We start from the raw sequence: 25,360 nt of genomic DNA on the forward strand, positions 1-25,360 counted from the left end.
ATATCAATTAGTAAACTGTGAAATAATATGACAACTTGAAATATGCTGACCAATGAGGTGGAATTTACGGACATTCAATAACTACTGTACGCCTCAAGTAACAAGTTCTCTCTCAGCTTCTCATCTAGGTCAAAATCAGCAAAGCACTTAAGTACATCCATAACTTTAAGTGTAGGAGTAGTACCACAGAAGTCTTTTGTTCGCCTGCTTCTGCTGATGTTATGGAAGTAAAGACCTGAGATCAGGGCTCACTTGTGTTAATTACAGTTTGTAGATATAAAAAGATTCAGTTTCTGAAAGACTAGCAATCTAGAGAGACAGAGGGTGGGGGGAAAAACAGAGTTATTATTCTCTCTATCTTCTTTCTGTCTATTTTTTCTTCATAATTACAATTATTAGGGTAGAAATTTTGGATTATATCCCAGATATCATTACATATGTGACTGGATTTCAGAAGTTCATAGTGTTAACACCAGTGAACAGTGCTAAGACCAATGAAGAACTGTTTATACATCTGGAAACAATAATAAAAGTTTGCAAAGAAATAGTTAGAATTTTTAGTTAGATTAAATGTCATGGAACAGACAATTTTTGTCTCTGCCTTTTTTTGTAGTATTGAAGTCACTGTAACATTATTTTGCATGTTGGTAAAAAAACAGCTTTTATTTAATGCAAGTGAGTAGAACTATTTTACAGGTTGAGTTTGCAATGTTGTTTAGTTTGAAACATAAATGTGCATTTCAATTAATTTTGCAATGGTTCCTGCTCATTTTGATTCAGTTCATATCAAGGAAATTGTTGGAGCACAGCTGGATTTCTTTCAAATGAAACTGTTGGAGGATGTCCTTCAGGGACACACTTAATGCCTTCCAGTTGTGGATGAACATTCCCCATCAGGGACAAGACTAAAGTTAGTTTTTATTCAACTAAAAGGAAAGGGGAGGGGGGAACCCACCCTACATGAGTGTTGTGTAAACATTAGTTTCTCAGCACCAATTCTTTGGCTTTAGACATCATCTTTTGTTAGTGCTTCTTGCTAATGTATGTATAATTACAGTGTACCAAAGTTTGACCTCGCTACTGGTGTGCACACTCCTAGAATAAGAACTTGTCTCAATATGTTGGGATCTCTGAATTTGATCACAACCAGTGCCTCCATACTGATGGGAAAGGAGGGAAAAAAAGCCCCACCATTTGGTTTGGATTGGAGTTTTTTTTCTAGAAATATGTTCAGAATCAGCCAGACAGTATTCTGAGTAAAGGAAGCCAGGACTATCAGCCTAGTACAGGATTATAGATATTCTTATTTATGTATAGATATAGTGCTAGCAGAGGATCGCAAGTAGCTTTTAAAAACAACTGAGATGCTTTTCCTTGCCTTTCCCATTCCCATTCCTCTCCCCCTCCTAATTCCCCTTGCCTTTTTGCTGTGAATTTTTTGAGGTAATAAATGATGTAACTTGATCAATGATTTATGGTACACAATGGACAAAATAAAGACTCCTAAATGTAGGCACATACAGTAGTATAAATGTTTAAATCAACATTTGCATTTTAATGACTGACTTTTGCTAGTCAGAAACTTCTGTTTGGTGAAACAACTGAAAAATAAATTGCAGCTTTTCATTGCAGATATATCTAGAAAATATCTAGAAAAATGTGCTTTTTACAACAGATCACTCAGCTTGGGTGAAGAGTCACCTAGAAGTTTTTATTGGATCCACGACTTGTATATCCTGTCTCCCTGGAGAGCTGAATCAGGACAAGGTTTAAGTATGGCCCTGCTTCTCTCTTCTGCCTTCACTGTAGAAGTACCAAACTGCCTATGCAATGAAATAGTTCTAATCCTCCTGTGCTGCCTCTTGAATAATTTCTCACTTCAAGGAATGTTTATCTCCACTCTGTACCCTTCCACACCTAGCTTATGGCATCTGTCATGGTGAAAGTTAAGCAAAGAAAATTCAGGGAAAATATATTTTAATTTGAAACAGCAGAATAAATTTTTTGAAAAATAAAATCTATATTTATCAATCATTATTGAAGAGCACTTTAAAATATGCTGTTTCTTTGTCGGATAGAAGATTCTGTTTCTTTTGTTGTATTACATACTTTATTTTGCATCTTAGGATTTTACCCATGGATGAGTAGTTAGACAAATTGACCATCCTTGAGTCAGCTCACAAAAGATCCTTTCTTTAAAAAAATGCAGGCAGGAGTCATGGTCGTTGTTCAATATATATGGTTTGAAGTGATCAATTGCTTGGTTACTGGAGGAACTGTTAAAATGGACATTAGTAGATCATCACCAATAGTACAGCCTTGTTTTGAATAGGAGACCTTAGGTACTTTTTCATGTACTTAGATTTGTTGATATACCCCAGAAACCCCATAGCATTATGCAGAAAAAATGCAGAAAGGGATAAGCGCAAAAAAATCCATTAAAATATCCCTGTACTGTTACACTGCTGGGGTTAGTTAGAGATGCTTATGAGATGATTTATGCCTTAAATGTTGGGGAGGAAACATTCAAAAATAGAAATTTTTTTTACATGTGAGAAGAATACTCCAAGAATGAGAGAAGAATACTCAAAGGAGAAAATAGTACTTTCTTTCACCTTGGTATAGGTTAAAATGGAAAGAAAAATTCTTTGAAGATCTAGACCCAGGTCAACCTAACCCTTTATGTATGAAGACAAAAGTAAAATTGAATGTCATAAAAGGACTATCTTAAACTCAGACAAAGGTAAACTGCCAAAATATACACACATATGCATACATACATATGTATTTGCAGATATGATGAAAAGGTTTTCCAGTAGAGAAATAGTAATTAAACAGACTTTGAGCTGTTAGATTTCAAGAAGTGTGAAAATATAAGTCTAGTTCTTGATTAGACATTTGGTGAACCCTTAATGCCCTTGTAACTATCCTGCCTTATACATGAAATTTTCACCGGACCCTCCTTTCAACTTATTTCTGTCTGCTTTTATCTCCAATTTCATCCAGTACAACACTATCTTGGGGTTGAATTTTGGGGGGGTTTAAGATCTCTCTAAGGCAATGCATAGTCTGTTGAAATGCCATTCTTTCAGGCATCACAGAGAACAAGCTGACAGCATTTACCTTTGATTCAAGTAGAGGTTGGTATTGTCCATCTGTTCCAGCCTACAGAGTACAGGGGAAATAGATGTGCCTTACGGAGCCATATTTCCTACTGAGCAGTCCAATAAACAGGGGAACATTTGGATGAAATAGCCTTTGACTTTGTTTCTTTAACCTACTTGTGACTGCGTGTGCTTGAGGAAACAGCACAAAGCACTTCTGCAGCATCCAGACTACAAATGAGGTATATCTCGATGTAAGCCTAGTGAATGTCCTTTCTGCTTCACACAGATGTGGCCACTCATCATGGTGTGTGCTGGCCCTTTGAGCTGCATGGAACATCCCTTTCACACATAAGCCACATAGGCGTTGTAGCAGCGTTCATTATGGGAGCAAGATCTGTGTGTACATTTGTCTGTGTGTGTATATGTCTCTTCCCTGTTACTAGGGCTTTTTAATATATTGGTTCTAGCCAGGTTTGACAGAGTAGTAGAGGTATCAAAGATAACTAAGTGCCAGTTCCAGTTTCTTGCACTTTTCTCAGTTAGCAGCTGCTGTCCTTTGGCTCTCTATTCTAATTTTCCATCTAAACCACACTAACTGCTTTGATATTCAGAGAAGCTTATAAGCCATCACAGTCTGAAGAGAAGTTCTTGTTGGTTGATTTTACTGAAAGCCCCCATTACTATCTCCAAAATACCATGTTGGGGAGGACTACAAGGAAAAAAAAGGCAAAGTACTTTGCTTTTGTGTTTGAGGTGATCAGTTTAAAAATATGCTATGGGTCCTGAGCATTGTCAATCATTTGTCTGTCTACATTGTATGGGTCAGCTTTCCTCCTGCTAGTATGTTATAAAGAGAAGAAGGGGAGAAGAGAAATTTTATTTTGTACTGATATGGGCTATATTTGATCCTCAATCGACTGTGTTTATAAGACAGTAATTATAAGTAATTATAAGACAATAATATTGTATGCAATATTATTGGGAAAAAACAATTTCACAGTCACAATACCTCATTCTGTATTTCTCCAGAAAAAGAAGCACTCTTATATTAGGGAAAGTGATATGGCAGAGTTATACAACACAAAATATAAATCTAGAGAGTTCTAAGGAAGAAAGAAAAGACATGACAGGCATTAAAGTGAGGTAGATATATGACTGAGGAAACAGCAACACAGATTCCTGCACATGGTGGCAGGAGTGCATGTCAATATAATGTCCCCATTTTGGGAAACACATTAGGTTTAGGGATGAAAACAGCATTTGAAATGTTGATCATGTCTAGACAGAAGGAATTTATGTATAACTATTTATTTATTCATTAGGAAAGTAGTTAGGCATGTTTCTGGATGACCATTTTGAACAGTGGGTGACTGATACTAATATAAATGCTGCTAAAGTTTTTCAGAAGTATATAAGAGAGCCACTATACAAACATATCCATAATTTCATAATACTTATCCTAACTTTTTATAAAAGTTTGTTAGAGTTCGATAGAGACAGATCAAGAATTATTGAGACCCAGAAAAGGAAACCATGGAAATAAAGATAATATAGCACAACATGACAGGTGCCTCAAATCATATGAGAGAAGTGTGACTATTGCAGACTGTTTGTAGAATTATATAAAAAGTTATTCCTAATTTATGGATATTATAAAAATAAGGTAAATTTGCTGGGCATATTTCTAGAAAAGAAGCACTATAAATAAAAATTAAATTAAAAAAGGAAGTGGAAAAGGAATCAATGAAGAAGGAAATGACTGAAAGTAACTTCCTAAAAGGACAGGTGTGGCATTGTGATGAGTATGGTTGATGTTGTAGTTTATTGGTAATAGATAGGATTTTCTGAAGTGGAGAGGGATTCTGGTCAAGAATAAACCCCTGTAGCAGTATAGGTACTACTAGAGAGAATCTTTGTTGAGAAGGACCTGGGAATTTTGGTGGATGACAAGTTGACTATGAGACAACAGTACGTCCTTACAGCCAGAAAGGCCAATGGTATCCCGGGCACTCCAGGAAGAGTGTGGCCATTGGGTCAAAGGAGGTGATCCTCCACCTCTATTTGGCCCTAATGAGGCCACATCTGGAGTACTCTGTCCAGTTCTGGGCTCCTCAGTACAAGAAAGACAAGGAGCTACTGGAGAGGGTCCAGAAGAGGCCAGAGGGTAATGAGGAGACTGGAGCATATCTTATGAAGAGATAGTGTGGGAGCTGGGCCTGTTTCGTCTGGAGAAGAGAAGACTCAGAGGGGATCTCATTAATGCATATGAATATCTCAAAGGCAGTTGTCAAGAGGATGGAGTCAGACTCTTTTCAGTGGTGGCCAGCAACAGGAGAGGAGCAATGCTCATAAACTAAAACACAAGAAGTTCCACCTCAACATAAGGAAAAACTTCTTTACATTGTGGGTGGCAAAGCACTGGAAAAGGCTAACCAGGGAGATTGTGGAATCTTCCTCCCTGGAGACATTCAAAATCCACCTGGACATGTTCTTGTGTAACCTACTCTAGGCAACTCTGCTTTGGCAGGGAACTGTCCTGGATGACCTCCAGAGGTCCCTTCCAACATGAACAATTCTGTGATTCTGTGATTCCTGTGCCACAGGAAATGTAACTCTGTCTCAGGATTTGGAGAGGTGGGTGAATGCCCATATTTTCAGGCCTCACTTCAAATGAAGATTTTCATTCCCCCAAATCACTTCATGCTCTCTTACATTTCTTCTCCCTGGTTTACTTGTTTTATCTCTTGGTTCGCTCTTGAATAAAAGTGAGTGCAGTGGTCAGTGAGTGAGTAATGGAGTAATAAGCACAGATGTTTCAGAATAAATTGAATACAAAGAGCAAATGAAAGAGTGCACTGTTTATCACAGTTTCCTTCTGAATCATGTGACAAGTCACCACAACTAAATGTATAATAATATTTAAATTCATAGTCTAAATCAAGTAGAATCACATTGTTATAACAGCTCCCAAGGATTTGAATTGTAGAACAGTTTGGGTTTGAAGGGATCTTGAAGATCATCTAGTTACAACTCTCCTACCATAGGCAGGGACTCCTTTCACTAGACCAGGTTGCTCCAAGACCCACCCAGCCTGGCCTTGAACACTTCCAGGAATGGGGCATCCACAACTTCTCTGGGCAACCTGTGCCAGTGTCTCATCACCCTCACAGGTGGATATTGGATATCTATCTGATATCCAATCTAAAGCTACTCTCTCTCTGTTTAAAGCTATTGCATCTTGTCAGACCACTGCATGCCCTTGTAAAAATTCACTGTCCAGCTCTCTTGTGGTCCCCACACATGCTTCCATTCCCACATTCCAGTCACAGGAGCTATCAGCTGTGTCTCTGTGATGCCCCACAGGCACGCACAATCTCTGACTCTTGTTTATTCCCCATACTAGGTGCGTTTGCATGAAGACATTTAAGTTGGGCCCCTTATTACCCCCTTATAGGCAACTCACTGGCTGGAGTGTCTGGAACTCCTTTGTGCTGCATCTTCAGGTGCTCTCCTGCTGACCTACATTCCCTTTTCTTTTCAGCTCAAGTTATTGCCAATACATAAATTCTCTAGTTTTCTAAATAAAAACAATAATAATCTCAACAAGAATAATTAGCTAAACTAAATTTAAAAAGCCAGTATATAATTTCCAGACCACTTTAAGAGATCCAGATTTTTCTTTGTTGTTTGCTCTCTTCTATATTTGAAGATTAAATCCACTCCATGGATATGGTCTTCCAGGCTACAAGTTTGATTTCTCTAACTCTGCTAGCAACTGTAAAATATCCAGATATTAATCCCAAACTGCATATTTCCTCTCAACTACAGGCACAGGAGAAGATTTATACTAAAAAAATATTTTTTAAAATTGCTTGAGAAATTTGAAAGGGTGGCAACACAGTAAGCAAGTAGACATGTGAAAAAAATCTCATATTTTCATTTTCATACAAACATGTGCATTCATTCAAAAATTGTCTTTCTCCAATAGTTGAGTTGTTTTTACAAAGCTCTTTATCTTGACTGGATTCAGATAAGACAAAGGCGTTGTTATGATGAGATCACTATAAACCTGAACATGGGTTAGGAAGATGCTTTTATTTTTAAGAAAGAGAAATGAGAAAATTATAAGATCCTAAATACCTTCTAACCTTAATTCTTACTTAAAAGCAGATATTAGATGGTCAAACTGCTTTATTGAGGATTGTTATGTAAGTCTAAGAACAAAGGTAATGGAATATGAAACATATTCACTGGGGAGGTCCCAGACGACTGGAAGTTGGTGAATGTCACTCCAATCGACAAAAAGGGCCGGAAGGAGGACCCAGGAAACTACAGGCCCGTCAGCCTGACCTCAGTGCCTGGTAATGTTATGGAGCAGATCATCCTAAGTGCAATCACACAGAACCTACAGGATGGACAAGGGATCAGACCCAGTCACCACAGGTTTAGGAAGGGCAGGTCCTGTCTGACCAACCTGATCTCCTTTTATGATCAGGTGACCTGCCTGGTGGATGAGGGGAAGGCTGTGGATGTGGTCTACCTGGACTTCAGCAAAGCCTTTGACACCCTCTCCCATAGCACACTCCTGAAAAAGCTGACAGCCCATGGCTTGGACAGGGGCACCCTGTGCTGGGTTAGGAACTGGTTGGAGGGCCGGACCCAGAGAGTGCTGGTGAACAGTGCTGCATCCAGTTGGCAGCCGGTCACCAGTGGTGTCCCCCAGGGATCAGTGTTGGGCCCAGTTCTGTTTAATATCTTTATCGATGATTTAGATGAGGGGATTGAGTCCACCAGCAACAAATTTGCAGATGACAGCAAGCTGGGGGAGAGTGTTGATCAGCTGGAAGGCAAGAGGGCTCTGCAGAGGAACCTGGACAAACTGGAGAGTTGGGCTGATTCCAACGGGATGAGGTTCAACAAGGCCAAGTGCTGGGTCCTCCACTTTGGCCACAACAACCCCATGCAGCACTACAGACTGGGGGCAGAGTGGCTGGAGAGCAGCCAGGAGGAAAGGGACCTGGGAGTTTGGATTGACAGGAAGCTGAACATGAGCCAGCAGTGTGCCCAGGTGGCCAAGAAGGCCAATGGCATCCTGGCCTGGATCAGGGACAGTGTGGTCAGCACGTCCAAGGAAGTGATTCTTCTCCTGTACTCAGTGCTGGTGAGGCCACACCTGGAGTACTGTGTCCAGTTCTGGTCCCCTCAGTTCAGGAAGGATATTGAGGTCCTGGAGCAGGTCCAGAGAAGAGCAACAAGGCTGGTGAAGGGACTTGAGCACAAGTCCTATGAGGAGAGGCTGAGGGAGCTGGGGTTGTTCAGCCTGGAGAAGAGGAGGCTCAGGAGAGACCTCATCACTCTCTACAACTCCCTGAAAGGAGTTTGTAGCCAGGTGGGGGTTGGTCTCTTCTCCCAGGCAACCAGCAGTAGGACAACAGGACATGGTCATAAGCTCTTCCAGGGGAGGTTTAGGTTAAATATTACGAAGAAATTTTTTACAGAAAGGGTAATCAGACATTGGAATGGACTGCCCAGGGAAGTGGTGGATTCTCTGTCCCTGGAGGTTTTTAAGATGAGACTGGATGTGGTACTTAGTGCCATGGTCTAGTAACCATGGTGGTAGTGGATCAAGGGTTGGATTTGAGTATCTTGGAGGTCCTTTCCAACCTGGCTGATTCTATGATTCTATATTTTCATATCTAGCACTGAAACTAGAAACAGAAAATCACTGACATGCAGTGATCTCATGCATCACAGAATCACAGAATCACAGAATACGGGGGGATGGAAGGAACCCACAAAGATTATCGATTCCACTTCTAGCTCTGCACAGAACCATCTTCAAAAATCACCCAAGAATCACCAAGAATAGCCTAAAAGTATCATCCAGCAGCTTCTTAAATTCTGTCAGACTTGGTGTTGTGACCACTTCCTGGGGGAGCCTGTTCCAGTGTCCAACCAGTCTCTGGATGAAGAATCTCTTTCTAATATCCAACCTAAACCTCCCTTGACACAATTTCAGGCCATTCCCTTGGGTCTGTCACTGGTCAACAGAGAGAAGAGATCAGTGCCTGATCCTCCTCTTCCCCTCAAGAGGAAGTTGTAGACTGCAATGAGGTCTCCCCTCAGGCTCCTATTCTCCAGGATGAACAGACCAAGTGACCTCAGCTGCTCCTCATACAGCTTCCCCTCAAGGCCCTTCACCATCTTTGTTGCCCCCTTTTGGACACTCTCTAAGAGCTTAATATCTTTCTTATATTGTGGTGCCCAAAACTGCACACAATATTCAAGATGAGGCCGCCCCAGTGCAGAGCAGAGTGGGACAATCCCCTCCCTTGACTGGCTGGCAATGCTTTGCCCGATGCCCCCCAGGACACAGTTGGCCCTCCTGGCTGCCAGAGCACTGCTGACTCACATTCAACTTGCCATCGACCAGGACCTCCAAGTCCCTTTCCGTGGCACTGCTTTCCAGCACCTCATTCCCCAGTCTGTATGTGTGTCTGGCGCTGTCCCATCCCAGGTGCAGAATCTGACCTTTCTCTTGTGGAACTTCACTTAACTTGTTGAACTTGGTGATTGACTGGTCCAGTAATCTGTTGAGGTCTCTCTGCAGGGCCTCCCTGCCTTTGAGGGAGTCAACAGCTCCTCCGTTTTGTGTCATCTGCAAATTTGCTTAGTATCCCTTTCAGTCCTGTATTCAAGTCATTTATGAAGATGTTGAAGATCACAGAGCCCAAGATGGAGCCCTGTGGAATCCCACTAGTGACAGGTCACCAGTCTGATGTTCCCCCATTCACTATTACCCTCTGTGCTTGACCCATGAGCCAATTGCTCACCCACTGCATGATGTGTTTATCCAGCTGTGTGCTGGACATTTTGTCCAGAAGGATCTCATGAGAGACAGTATCAAAAGCTTTACTGAAATCCAAAAAGATTATATCAACTGGCTTCCCTTGATCAACTAGGTGGGTTACCTTGTCATAAAAGGAAATCAGGTTGGATAAGTAGGACTTTCCTTTCCTTTCCTGGCTGTGACCGATGACTGTCTTGTCTTTCAGGTGTTTTTCAATACCTCCCAGAATAATCTTCTCCATAACTTTACCAGGCAATGAAGTGAGACTGACAGGGTCTAGCTTATTGCTCTTCTTGAAAATTGGGACAATGTTTGCCAGTTTCCAATCAAATCCAATTTTAATGATTTCTTAATGATCCTGTGATGTTGCACGTCTGCTTGCTTTTGGCAAGGCTACAGAAGAGATATATATGTTTGTGAACATATGATATTGACTGCTGTGTCACTTTTTTTTCTTATTTCATCACTGCCATACGCCAGGTTAATACAATTGTCATTCAGATTTATATACATTGCTACAAAGATCTTGTACACAACATAAACTTATACTACTTGGCTTTGACTGCAGCTTCTTTCCTTTCCTGGCAAACCAGTCAAGTCAATATATGATTTAATCCAATAGAGCATGTGATTAATTTCGGGCACTTGCATCAAAGGCAGAATTCACATGCTTCAAGTGAAATAGTATTTCTCTTAACTTTTGAATAAATAAGAACAAAATTTAAGTAATTTAAAAAAAAGATAAATATTTTCAGATTCTTTTTATTATCCACCCCATCAAGCTTACCTATGAAAAAAAGAGAAATGTTGTAATCCTTTTTGTTTTGCAAATATTGCCTACTTGAAGTAAAAAAAAAAATCTCATCAGCAAATAATGTGTGAAGAAATCATTAATTGATTATGAGACAATTTTAATGTATTAAAATACCTTAAATTGCTCCTTCCTTGCCACTGCAATTAGTCTTCCTTTGTGTGCTTAGTCTATAACTTTTCTTTGTATCTAGGTACAGGGCAGGAAAGAGTAAGCTTATGGATAACATTCTTTTAGAGGCATTACTCATGCGTCACATTAGAAAACAACAGTAGGTAGCTGCTTGTAACCACAACTCTTCATGAAAAGTAATAAAATTTGAAGCCATTCCTGCTGACATACACACCTAATTACAATTAAATGCTAATTACATTTCAGATAAGCTAATATCAGATCATTTAATGTTCAAACTACCTTTTTCCAAAGAAAATAATCTCACTGAAATCCCCATCTGTAATTCCAGAAACAGTAAATACCTTGATGGTTGTGCATTAGTGGGAATGGAAAAACAAAACATCTTGATAAGTTGAGGTTTTTTTCATCTCTGAGATTCAGCTTTATGCTAAACTCTGAGAAAATGCCATTTCCTAAAACTCCCACTACAGTTTTACTTCCAGTGTACATCAACAGGCAGGAATGCCATGACCTTTTATACTATATACTCCATAAACACTTGCTCTCCTGTCACTGATTTTGTCTCAGTTAAATTTGTTTGTATTTTCTAGGTACTGACATACAATAAAGGTTCTGTAAAGCCCCAGTAATTTGAGCTGGATTCTCATTAAACAGTTTCTGGTTTCATCAGTGTTTGACTTCATCAGCTTTAATAGCATTGCTTTTGTTCTACAACAGCTTGTGAAAAGAACCAGAAGCACCATTCCTATCATAGATTGAATAATGTTCAAACCAATTACTTCTTCCTTTTTGATGGACTACTGAACATGAGAAGAACTGTGACTCAACTATTTCAGAAATTCTCCAGATAACACTAATTTTATATACATGTGATTTTAATGTTCTTTTTCTTGAAGAGGTTTAGTGATCTTAGTGATGCTAAGACTACCCGAGTCTATTGTTCTTGTAATTTACTGTTCTCACTCACTTTCGCAGACTCACTCCATTTGTACCTTCACTGCCTTGAAACAAACCTTAACTTAGGTATTGGCATATGCTTACAGAAACATTTTCCAGACTTACTGAGGAATCCAGCAGTTTGGGTAGTGTCAGGCTTCATAGTTGTATCTTATGCTTATGTAGCAACACTTCTCATGCTAACTGCTTGCAGAGGATTGCTCTACATCATATTGACTGGTAGGACTCTCCTTCACATTTGGTATTTACTCATTTACCAGCTGGTGCTGTGACACTTTCCTAAATTGTTGGAATAAAAGTACTGCCACTGTTCCTAGAGAAAAAGGTGATCAGGTAAATCTCTTGCCTACATCTTAGAAACATATAGGCAGTAACAACAGTACTTATCATATAAATGTCCTTTGCAAATAATACTCTACTTAGCTTTAGGGTACCTCGTGAATTTTTTGCGAAAGATTTTTGGAACACCTATTAGCCAGAATGTATACAACACACTACTGAGTCACAAGAATGAGATTTTCTTGAACAAAGAGAACATGTCTTTTATTTGAATTCTTTTAAAGGCTTGCAAGAGGAGATTTGGGACACTCATTGCATTTCCAGGCACTCCTTGAAGCTGTCTGCAGTTTGTATGTAAAGCTGATACATAGAAAAATTAATTTATGCCAGGCTCATGTCTGTTCTTACAGTCTTCAAGGACTTCCAAAAGTCACTGAAATGCTCTTTGAGTCAAAGAGATTTCACATCTATCACATCCTAAACATATTAATTTGAAAGGTGTTGAAAATGCCTTTGCAAAATACTTTTGTAAATGTTTCCTGAGTGCTCTGCTTCACAATAGTACTGGCAGCTATGAAACTATCTGCTGTGACTTTCTCATTTCTAATCTGTTCTGCTCATGTTTGATTTTAAATGAATCAAAAGGCAATACAGACATATCAAGGCATATTTTCAGAGGACTTTTTTCATAAAGAAGTTTCACCTAGCTACCTAATGTACAGGTAATTAGGCAAGGGTAACTCAGCACCAAGTATTTTATGGTGTGAAAAATATTTACAACTGATTAATCTTGCAACTGATTGTCAATACCAAATCAAAGTTTTAATGATAAACTTTGGTCTGATGGGTATATTTGTAATACAAATTGTTTGTAGTTAATAGCAATAGTAATAAGAATAATACAGCTATTTGCAAGTTGTTTAAACTGTTTATATTCAATTCTGGGTACCACATTACCAAAAACATATTGACAAATTGGAAGGAATTTACATGTAAGTAGCAAAAAATAACCAGATTGATTTATGAGTAAAGATTAAAAGAACTAAATCTGTACAGCTTGACTAAATATTGACTAAAGTGAAAAGTCTACCTTATGTTAAGCACTTTTGGCACAGACATGGTACACCTATAGTACACCAGAAAGAATTTCAGAAGGACTTTTAATGTTAGGGACACTCAGTTCTTTCTGACTGTGCAGAAGAACAGTATGAACTCTCATACTGAAGGACATTGAGCTACAAAGTTTCATGCCTTCACTTCTCTCATGAGTTCTTTAAGAGCAATGTCCCTAAATACCATCGTCACAAGGACTTAGGAATAAACTGGTCTTCATGCACTTTCCACATTTTTGGTGAAATATATTTGAATAGGATGTTTAGTCTGGAAGTTCAGGTTTTTTTAAACTAACTGGACATTACTGGTAGTGGAATTCATATGTATCTCAATGGGTATTTTCCTTTTTTAATTCCTGTGATTCTAAGAAGATCAGTGTACAATGATTTTAACATGAAATTCATATACTCCTATGAAAAGTGAAATTGAGGAGAAGATATCTTCAAGTATGTAGAAACAGTGAATGTTTTGATAAAGAGTTCAGAGGGAGCAATAGAAATGGTCATAGACCCCTGTAGCATACTTCTTTTTGTAGTTGCTGGTCTAGCTCAGGAGAAGCCACATTCCACATGTTTTCTCTGTCTAACATCATCTTTGTTCTTTTTGGTCAAGAGGCAGCACTTGTCCACCTTTTTTGAATGAAATTTCTGCAAATGAAAATGGAAAATTATTGTGTTGATAACTGTTATTATCTTTGCGGCTAAACATAATTTCCATAAAGTTCCCCTTTTAATTAAAAGCAGTCTATTGAAGTTTATGAAAAAAACCCACACTAAATCTTGGATGAAGGTTGCTGGTAATAGCTATGTTTTGTCTTCTGCATCACTGACAAACTGGAACCTGTAGGTCTTTATAACAAACTTTACATGTGTGATTGAATCTTGCACACATTAGGAATGCTTTTTATCTTCAAATTTAGTAAATAAGTGCATTTTCTTCCTTGTATAGGAATTATTTTGTATGACCTATAGACTATCATAATAGGAATAAAGTATATGTGCTGGGATACATACTGTCACAGTAAAAATTTTTTCCTTCAAAAATGTGGCTGGTTGTGACTCTCCTTCATTTCCTCTTCCTCCAGCAGATTTCTTCTAGACTCCCTGTCTATGTTTCAGATTATATTATCTAGCCTTTTGGCCATTTCTTTATGACATACTGAATAATGTTCATTTCTTCTGTGTTCATTCCTTCTAAAACAATTTCAGCAAGTTCTTTCAAAACTTGTACTCTTTCATCCAGGTACCTGCTGACCTCATGGAATCACAGAATCACAGAGTGGATGAGGTTGGAATGGACCACAGTGATCTGATCCAACAGAACCTCCCTGCTCAAACAGGGTCATCCTCAAGCACATTACACAAGATTGTGTCCAGTATTACTCCAGAGAGAGAGATTCCACAGTCCCCCAGGACAATCTGTTCCAGTGCTTAATCACCTGCACAGCAAATAAGTTCTTCCTCATTTTCAGATGGAACTTTCTGTGCATCAGTTTCTCCTCATTGCCTCTTATACTATTGCTTGACACCACAGAAAAGAGCCTGGCTCCATTCTCTTGACACCCTCCCTTTCAGATGCTTATATACGTTAGTAAGGTCCCCTCTCAGTCAATTATCTTTTCAAGGCTGAATAGGTCCAACTCCCTCAGCCTTTCCTCGTAAGACAGATGATCCAATCTCTTAATTATCTTTGTAGCCCTCTGCTGGACCTGATCCAGGAGCTTTGTGTGTTTGCTGTAGTGAGGAGCCCAGAACTGGGCATGGCAGATGCAGCCTCACTAGAGCTGAATAGAAAGGCAGGATCACCTCCATTGACCTACTGGCACTGCTCTTCCTAATACAGACCAGGATACCATTGGTCTTCTAGGCCACAAGGGCACCCTGCTGGCTCATGCACAGCTTGTTCTGTGCTGAGATGCTCATGGAGAGACTAACTTGCCCCACCACTTCACCACCAGTGTATTGATTAAGAGAACTTCACACTGCAGGCATTTCAGATCTCTTTTTAATGCAATTGATCAATTTAAAGTAGTCTTGAAACTTAAGCAGAAACATATAATGTATTATTGAGAAAACCCCAACTTCTTTCACTAACCTTATTATAGCTATCAAAATTATCTTAAGTAAGGGAACCTATGTAAGTCTGGCAGCTAAGCCAGCAAACAAACAGCATTCATATAATTACGTTATGCCAAGTAGAGTATCAAATTTCATAAATAATACCTTGAGATGGTTTGATCTAAGAGAGGTTAAATTTACACCCTAGGTTGATGCTGAATTTCTCAGATTTTTCGTATCTCTAACCTCCATGGCATTCCCTGCATTTACTTGGATTTCTACGTGATGTTAAGTGCACAGCCTGATGTATTCCTTCTCCTCTGTCCTTGCAGTACCAATGGGAAATACTGGGAAAGCAAGTGCTTCAGTCTGCATTCAACTAAATATATACTTCATTCAACCTGCCACCTCAGGGGATTTTCTGCCTAGTTGTAAAAAGCGAAGCTCTTTGGAAGAAATGTTGTTAAGTATAAAAATGAGTTGCTTAAAACTTTTTTTTATTTTTGTCCTCTGACTATACTTGAAAAAGAGCAGTTGCTGAAGATGTGTTGACTCTGCCTCCTCCACCAACTATTCTGCACCATTAGTTTAAGGGAAGTTTATGTGGACAATAGAAAATTAAGAGAGAATGGGTAGATGTGGTTGGGAGGAAGACTCAACAATTGCTTTTTTCCTTCATAAAGAACTGCAGAACTATTTTAGTCTGCCACAAAAAAGAAAAAGCCACCCCCAGAGAACCACATTGTATATGAGGCACTGTAATAATTATTCTAATTGATTGATTGTTTTATCTAATATAAACCTGAAATTACTCCTGTTGAAGTTAACAGAGTTCTTTCAATACAAATTACGTCAAAACCAGGCTATATACCATGTTTCCAGTATTAGAAAATAACACATAGAAATGGTTTACCAAAACACATATTGTTATTGCAATGCCATGCTTTTTATACCTTCTCTAATAAAGTCTCATTGCCATAGAAAAGAATGTTCTAAAAGAAGCATCTAAACCAGTGCTTAGTAAGACATAGATTTTATATTGGTAAAAGATTGCATAAAAGTAGAGGAATCCAAATAAGTGTTTTACTCATAACATGTGTATGGCAGAAATTATTTCTCATGTTCAAACATAGTGTAAAGATTCAGGCAGCTTTCTCATCTGATCTAGCCACTCCTCTATCTACACAGAAAGAAAGAATAAAAGAGCATGAGATAATCTGAAACAAAATCTCTGTGGAAAAGGGATGAATGTAAGAACCTTTAGATTACCTCAGAAGTATCTGCAGGAATTCACAGAAAGACAATAAAATCCTCGAGCATCGTTGTGTTTCCCTGATCAAGAAATGTCATCTCTCCCTCTACATTTAAAGGAGGGCTTAGGATGAAAATACCCGCTGACTCAAATTAAGCTGCTGTTAAATAAAATATATTAAATGGTTGATGGAGTCATATAACTGAGAGCTTAGTTTACTTGTGTAGAAGGAAGAACACCAGTTATGTATTACCACAGATTCTCTGGGGAAAATATTTTGAATTTAAGATATAGTTTCAGAGGTTTATGTTTCCATCTCATGAATAAATTTATATGAACTAACTTGACAGTCCTATTAAAAACTAAATTATTGGCAAATATGTAAAGCTTCTGTATGGAGGAACTATGGTTCCCTTCAATGAACTATGGAGAAATAGTAGTAATTTACCTCTTTAGAAGTGGATACCAACATGAATGAAATCCCTTTTACTGACTTTAAAGATTAATTATTGCTTAATACATCTAACTATATCTTAAAATTTTGAAAGTGAACTCTGAAAGTGTTTATAGCCTTACACATTGGATCTGTCTGCGATGGTGTTCATTTCCCCATAGTAGCCCTCACAGTGCTGTGCTTTGCATTGGCAGCTAGAAGGGTGTTGATAACACTTCGATGTTTTATCTGCTGCTGAGCACAGCACCAACACTGTAACATTCCTTCCTAAATTGAGGGCAAGATCCTGGGAGGAGACACAAGAAGACCAGCTGACCCAAATTGACCAAAGGGATATTCCAGCCCATATGATGTCAGCTCAGATATAAAAGCTAAGGAAGGAGCAGGAAGGCAGGCATTCATTGTCTCCAGTGGCTGCCTGCTAAGATACCATTATGTGTGCTCAAGTCCTGCTGCTCGGAGGTGGCCGACCGTCGCTGCTGATTGGAAGTAGAGAATAAACCCTGCTATCTTTTGCTTTGCTTTTGCATGCACAAGCTTTCACTTTGCTTTTACTTTAAATAAACTGCCTTATCCCAACCCACGAGTTGTTTTCCATCTTACTCTCTCCCCTCTCCGGCTGGGAAGGGGAGTGATAGAGCAGCTGGGTGGGCATCTGGCGTCCAACCAAGGTCAACACACCACACCTAGTAATTATATTTGACAAGTACAAAAAATTGTGAGTCTATAAGCAAATGAATGAAGGATGGACTCAATGAAGTGCTGCACAAGACTTTTAAACAGGAGTGCCTGAAAGCTAGACACATGATGTCTATACATAGGCACATAATTCTATATATTCTGTATATACAAAAGGCTATGATAAAATTAACCCACAACCCCCTGCCAAAAAACCCCCAAACCCAAACAAATCCACCCCCCCACCCCCCAACAACCCAGCCAGTCAGAGCCAGAGGGAATTTTGGTAATTAATCTCCTTTCTATTTACATATTTAAAAGCCTATCTTTAGCAACCAAGGATGATACATTTGATAATAAAATTGATGAATGTGTTTATTTTTCTATCACTCTAAGTTAACAGTACTGCATGAGACCATCCCAAACACTAGAAGAAAACAGTCTCTTGTTCCAATGTCTGTGGTAAATATTCCCTTCTAAAAGGGATCATAACTTTGGGTTATGTCTCCTTAAGGAGCAGTTATTTAAAGAGGAGTCTATAGGGTTTATAAAGGTTAGCATCAATGACTAAGTCTGTCAGTTTAGGATCTTTAGTTGACTTACTCATTTACTTCTGCTGTTCTCTGAATAAAAGAGGACTGGGAGAAATATTTGGGAATAAAACACTCACTTGGGAAGTTGGGGATAAATTTATTGCAATAATAAGACTTAAAGTAACTTAACAGTAGTGTCTCCTGATGTACCTCCTGACAAAATGTCTTGTTTTTGTGGGGAGTCTTTTCCAACCTGAAACCTTTTAGTAGGTTATGCAATAAAGGAGAAAAGCCCTTTACTCTATTCCAGTGACTCTGATGACAACAGTCAGTAAGCAGACAAAGGTATGGATCTAGGAAAAAAGGTGCTAAATGGATGAAAAGCATTTTCTCACCTATAAGTGTTTGTAAAGGTGAAAAAAGTGGCATCCTTCAGAAACGTATCAGGATTTTTTTTAACAAAACAAACAAAAAAATCCTTCTACTGTATTCCAAAATAGCAGAGGGGTAGCAGTCCAGGAGCTTTCCGGAGATCACTGATCATCATTCAAGTGATGGAGGAGCCAAAAAAGAGGTGTTCTGATGGACCTCATACTCTCAAACAAAAGGCTTGTTGGGGATGTCTAGGTTGAAAGCAGTCTAGGTTGTAGTAAATATGAGATGGTCCTGAGGGCAGGAAGAAGGGTTAAGAGTAAGCTCACAACCATGGATTCAGGATGGGAGACTTTGGCCTGCTCGAAGGTCTGTTTGGAAGAGTCCTAGGGACAAGGCTTGGGGAGCAAGTGCAGTAGTTCGATTTTTAGGCCTTCCTTGGTAATTGAGGTCAAAACTAAGGAAGTATTCCATCCTATACCTTTATGCAAATAGAGGTATAAATAAGACGGAGAGAGAGACCTCTTCCTCTCTTCTCTCTAGCAAACTTGGGAGACAGCAGGTCCCTGCAGTTGGTTTCGCTTATCTGGGAGTTGAGGCCTGCTCAGGCTTGTTGTTTGCCATGCGGGAGGTGGAGAGTGCTGGTCATGTCTAGCGCAATCCTGCTTTTCTCAAGGGAAATGGTGAGATTTCATTTTGCTAGTTCTTTACTTTGCTAGTTCCCGGGTTTCGATTGTGCATATCTGTTTTGTTTTTGTCCCTTTTTGTCCCTTTTTCCCTTTTCCCTTTCCCTTCTCCTTCTCCCTTTTTTGGAGCTGTTTGGGGTTCCTGTGTTTATATGTACATAGTATTTTAACTGTATATATCTATGATATATGTAAAATATATATATTTTTGCTCTTCCAAGATCAAATGGTCCATCCCAAAAATAAACAGAGATTGATCCTTCTTTACTAAGCACTGGTGAGGCCACATCTGGAGTCCTGTGTTCTGTCGCGGTCCGAAGGGGGGACGGGACATGAGGAAGGGTGCAAACAGAGTTGTTTATTCAGGCGTGCCCACTCTCCTTTTATCCGCTCGGGAGCCAAATGGACCAAAACATAAGGTGGAGCATGAGACCGACAAGTAGAGGGACACCCAGCATAAGGGACACCAGCAAAAGGGGGAGGAGTGGGGGCAAACCCATGGCAAGCCTGGGCTTGTCCAGGCTGTGCACTGTGCAGTGTGAACACAACGAAACCACATAATAACAGCAAAGTCCACACGACAAAGTCCCGCCAATCGCTGCACGCTTCTCTCCACACCCGGAACTGTTCCATCCTGAAGTGTTCCCTCACAGTGTTCAGTCCTGTGCTCCCTAGAGGCATGGACATACTGGAGAGAGTCCAAAGAAGGGCCACAAAGATGATGAAGGGACTGGTGCAACTCACACATAATCAAAAAGACTGAGAAGTGGATGGGCCTGTTCACCTTGGAAAAGAAGGTTCAGGAAGGATCTTACCAATGTGCATAAATACCTGTAGGGAGGCTGCAAAGAAGACAGAACTAGGCTCCTTTCAATGCTGCTCAGTGACAGGACCAAAGGCAATGGGCACAGACTGAAACAGAGGATGTTCTGTCTGAATGCCAGGAAACACTTTTACTGGGAGGGTAATTGGTCACTGACACAGGTTGTCCAGAGTGGCTGCGGAATCTCCCACCTTTAAGATAGTTAGAAGGAGTTTAGACATGGTCCTGGGCACCCAGTTCTAGGTGCTTCTGCTTGAACAGGGGGGCTGAACCAGATGACTTCCAGATGGAAAGTCATTTAGGAAATGACTTTCATTTCCTAAAACTTAGATCATTTAGAAGAACAGAAGCTCTCCAAGGTCTGGAAAACTGTCATTTTCACTGGTCCCAAATTCCCAGATAGGACTCACCAAAGGAATATGTTTCTGTCAGCCCTTGACTTCACCCAACTACACTCTGTGCTATGAGAGAAGAGCAAGGTGACTGCAATGAAGTGGGTTACTTCCCTTTAAAATGAAGAAAAAAAATATTCATTCCAGAAAATAATCTTATTAGTGGTGGGAGGTGAGGTTTTGATTGATTCAACAACTGTATATTCAAGGATTCCTTCTGCAATAACCCCTCAAGTTATTGGCTAAGCCCTTTGCGTCACATCAGTGAAAAATAATGAGAAGGGAGAGGATCTTCTCCTTTTTCCTGTTACGGGAGAAAGGCTATTTCTCGCTTTTCACTTTTTATTTGCTGAATTTCTCATTTTGTATTTAGAAATACACAAAACTTTCTAAAAAAGGCATTGCATATTCCATACCTAACTAAAAAAAAAGTAATTTATAATTTAATTACATAGTACTGTAACTATGCATATTGTTCTAAGACAGTTCTAAAATGCTCAACATTAAATAAGAAATCCCAAGGTCCTAAAAGTGTAAAGAGATAATTTAAATAAAGGAACTCTGAAATTGAAACTTATGCAGCTTCTTATTAAATAAGCACTACCTTACTATAAGCTCTAATAACTGTTTCAAACAGTTATGCAAAAGCAACATTTTGTCAATCCCTTCATTTTCACTCAATGAACTGATTTATTGTAAAAACAAAGAGAATGTCACTCACATAATAAATAAATTTTCTAAAATAAAATATTTTATCTGAGTCTCTCATGCATATTATGATTTATTTCAGTGTTAATAAAGCTTTTCATTGTACTTGTATATGTGTATATATATATATTTCTAATGCTATTTTGAAATTATGATCTAATTAAATATTATTTATATGCTATTATATATTGTATGTTAATTATATATTTTGTATTAATCTGATACCATTATCTTTTTAACCATACAAATAAAGTTAAGGTAAGGTTGCTAAATTCTACTAAGGAATCGATAATTACATAGATTGCTTTTCTGGCTCCTTATAAGGTATCGCTAAGGAAATATATTGATAGAAGCAACAAAAAGAAAAGCATAAAATGCAAGACTTCTGACAGACAAGCCATCTAAATTGATTAGTTCTCATTTTGGGCCAATGTGGATCAATAGTTGAACAAAGTTTTTAAGACTGAACTGAGATTAAAACAGCATAAAAGAGAAGAGATGAGGCTGTTTGTAGTTGGTAGATAGTAAAATCATAACATTTACGGTCATATGCGTAATTATATATATTAACATACAGATGCATTTTCAGTGTTATTCAAAAGATATCTGGATCTTTTTTATCATTGCACTTCAGAATTTTAATAACTCAGTTTAGGACATTTTGTCTATCAAACCAGAATCAGTTTCTTCAACCTCTTATAAATCTTTAATACCTGTCACTTTCAAGCATAGCTACTGTATTTCTTGCATTATAATTTCAGCATTACATACACTACTCGATGTGACGTATAAATACTGCACTATACAAACATACCACCTTTCTGGATTTATATACTACTTCTTTAACAACACAGTCCATCATCTTCACCTTGTTCACTGTAACCTTGGTACTGTATACAGGTAATCATAGATATTTTTCTAGTAATAAAACTCAAGTCTTGTCTATATCAGTATGCCAAAGGTTTGATTACTCTAACATTTACTGATTTATTTTCTGTTTAATAGAATCATAGAATCATGGAATGATTTGGGTTGGAACGGACCTTAAAGATCATCTATTTCCAGCCCTCTTCCATGGGCAGGGATATCATTCACTAGATCAGGTTGCTCAGGGCCTCATCCATCCTGGCCTTGAACACTTCCATGGATGGGGCAGCCCCAGCCTCACTACTACCCTCACAATAAAGAATTTCTTCCTAATATTTAATCTAAACCTGCCCTCTTTCAGCTTAAATCCATTGCCCCCTTCTCTAGTCATTCTCTGTCAACATAAAAAGTCCCTCTCCGTTCTTTTTATAAGCCCCCTTAAGGTACTGTTAGGTCAAAATAAGGTCTCCCTGGAGACTTTATCTGGAGACCTTCTCTTCTCCAGGATGAACAGCCCCAACTTTCTCAGCCTGTCTTCATAGGAGTGGTGCTCCAGCCCTCGGGTCGTCTTTAGGGCCCACTGTAAAAGTCCACATCTTTCTTGTGCTGGAAAACCCAGACCTAGAAGCAGTAGTCAAGGTGGGCTCTCATAAGTGCAGATTAGAGAGGGAGAATCACCTCCCTCAACCTGCTGTCCATGTGTCTTTTCATGCAGACCAGGTTGTGCTTGGCCTTCTGGACTGTGAGCGTGCACTATTGACTTTCGGCTCATGTTCAGATTTTCATCCCCAAGAACCTCCAAATCCTTCTCCACAGGACTGCTATCAGGGACTTCTTCTCCCAGTCTGTACCCATATCTACCCCAAACCAGGTGCAGCACTCCACACTTGGGCTTGTTGAACCTTATGAGGTTCTTGTGGGCTCACTTTCAAGTTTGTCCAGGTCCCTCTGGATGGCATCCCATTCTTCTGTTGTGTCAACTGCACGACTCAGCTCCATGTCATCTGTAAATTTGCTGAGCGTGCACTTGATCCCACTGTCTGTGTCATTGATGAAAATATTGAAGGACACCAGTCCCAAGACAGTGACTTGAGAGACACTACTCATCACCAATCCCCGCCTGGACATAGAGGCATTGATCACAACTCTGTCTGCATCCATCCAGCCAACTTCTTATCTACCGAATGACTGTTTGACTTCCGATATCATTAATTTTTCACATTTTAATTAACAGTACACATATAATGGTGAGCATTTGTACATTCAATCCTATTAATTCTAGATTTTCAAACTGACTGAAGAGAAATTACATCATTATAAACCACAGTTAATAAAACAAGAGAGCAGAAAAACACATAAGCAAGTTTTACTGTATTCCAAAAGGAAAACGTAGGAAGGACAATAAAGCCTATGTAATAGAAAAGAAAAAAAAGTTGCCATCAACTTTTATTGGTATAACTTGCACAACGGAAATCTGTTGTTAATTGAATGCACTCTCAATTTGTCATCTTAGCAGAAAGAATTGAAATGTAGTAATTTGTTTATTGGAAAACTGTTATCTGCGTAAATGTATTCAATAAACTTTATCTTAGAGTTTATATTTTTAAGAACTTCAATTTTTTGGGGTAAGGCAATGTGTTATCTTTACATCAGAAGTTATTTAAATATATTGACAAAAATAGGAAACTTTATTTTCAGTTTCTCTTCTTGTTTTCTATCAAAATGATGGCTGTACAGTTATAGTGGTGATTTACACTATTTCAATCAGTTTGAACCAATATGATAAAATTAATTTCTGTACAAAAGTTAAGCACATTTTGCATACTTCCCAAAGTCTTATAGTCTAAATGTGTCAGACATTTTTATCTCTGAAACCAGATTACACTTTCATTAATATCTTTTTTTTTTCTTGGTATACATTCTCAGAAGTAATTGAAAATCCTGGAGTTCATTATTATATTAAGTAAATTTATTTGTGTCACAAGGAATTCACCATATTTTGATATTTCCAAACTCATTCTCTTTCTGGATAAGAGCACTCACTGTTTTCCTTGTACCTTCCTTTGATATACCAGATGGAAGCAGGACTATGACATTCTAAGTAATTTATCTTTCTTTTCAAATAAAACTGAGGTTTTCCCAACCTTCAAATCATATCAGCTAGGGAAGACAAATCTGGAAAGCCATTCAAAAACTTTGAAATTTCATATCCCCAGTTTTCAAAGAATATTGAATAACAGACTGTTTTGAGGAACATCACAGAAATAAAGGTCTAAGGGAATCAGGGAGCTAGCCACCTAATTATCTAAATGTGAAAGTTACCCTAAATATGCATTGTGGTTTCAAAAATTACACTAAAATATTAGAAAAATGTGATCTCAGATAACTAGGCAGTTATCATCAGGAGAACTAATACAACATCTTTCTTACAGATGCATCTTTTCAGACATGAAGTATTACTGATGATTTTTTATCAAGTCTGTAGTTTATTTTCATACTGTTTGTGCTAATATTTAAATTTTGAGCCATTTCTTTCCCAAGGAAAGTCAAATACTAATATTATTCTTATTATCATGCAAAATAATGAAAATTATGCAGTGATATGCATGTATTGTCATTCTATTCTTACAAAAAAAAGGAACACTGAATTTAACATGTGCACTTCTGTTTTTGTTAGACTAAATGAAAAGTGATTGGATTATGCTGCTTTCCTTTCTTTTGATATACAGTTGTCAACTTCTCTTAACAGAACCAGCTTTTTTCCTTCTTAGTTTTTATGTAGTACTATTATTGAAAATGCTCTGTGATACTTGATCCTCGTTATTCATTTATGCACTCTTAATGCTTAAATTTCTCAAGTATCATTATAAACTACCAATCCTTTACCTCCTTCTCTTTTCATTGCTTTCTTTTGATTTCTTGATCGTTCATGAGAACGTTCTTTACCCATAGCCTGCAAATGAAGATCTATTCTTTGTGACACTCTAGGACAAGGTCAATCAATTGCAATAAAATATTTTTCATTTTGCCATAGAACTGAGTCATGAAAATAATTTATGCAACTTTAGTTGATTAGGGAGAGTTTGTTATATGAAAGATTTCAAGTATCTTGATTGTATGCTCCATTAAGCACTCTAAATGTATTATATTCTGCTTAATGGCATTGACAAACAGGTGAGAGAGTTTTACACATTTCAGAATCTGTGACTTTTCCCAATTTATTCCTCCCTCGTAGGGTTACTGAAGCTGTCTTTGGAGAATAAGATGGGAAAAGCTGATCTTAGGG

Source organism: Pseudopipra pipra, chromosome 2 (assembly GCF_036250125.1).
Source record: "Pseudopipra pipra isolate bDixPip1 chromosome 2, bDixPip1.hap1, whole genome shotgun sequence".
Classification (NCBI taxonomy): Eukaryota; Metazoa; Chordata; class Aves; order Passeriformes; family Pipridae; genus Pseudopipra; species Pseudopipra pipra.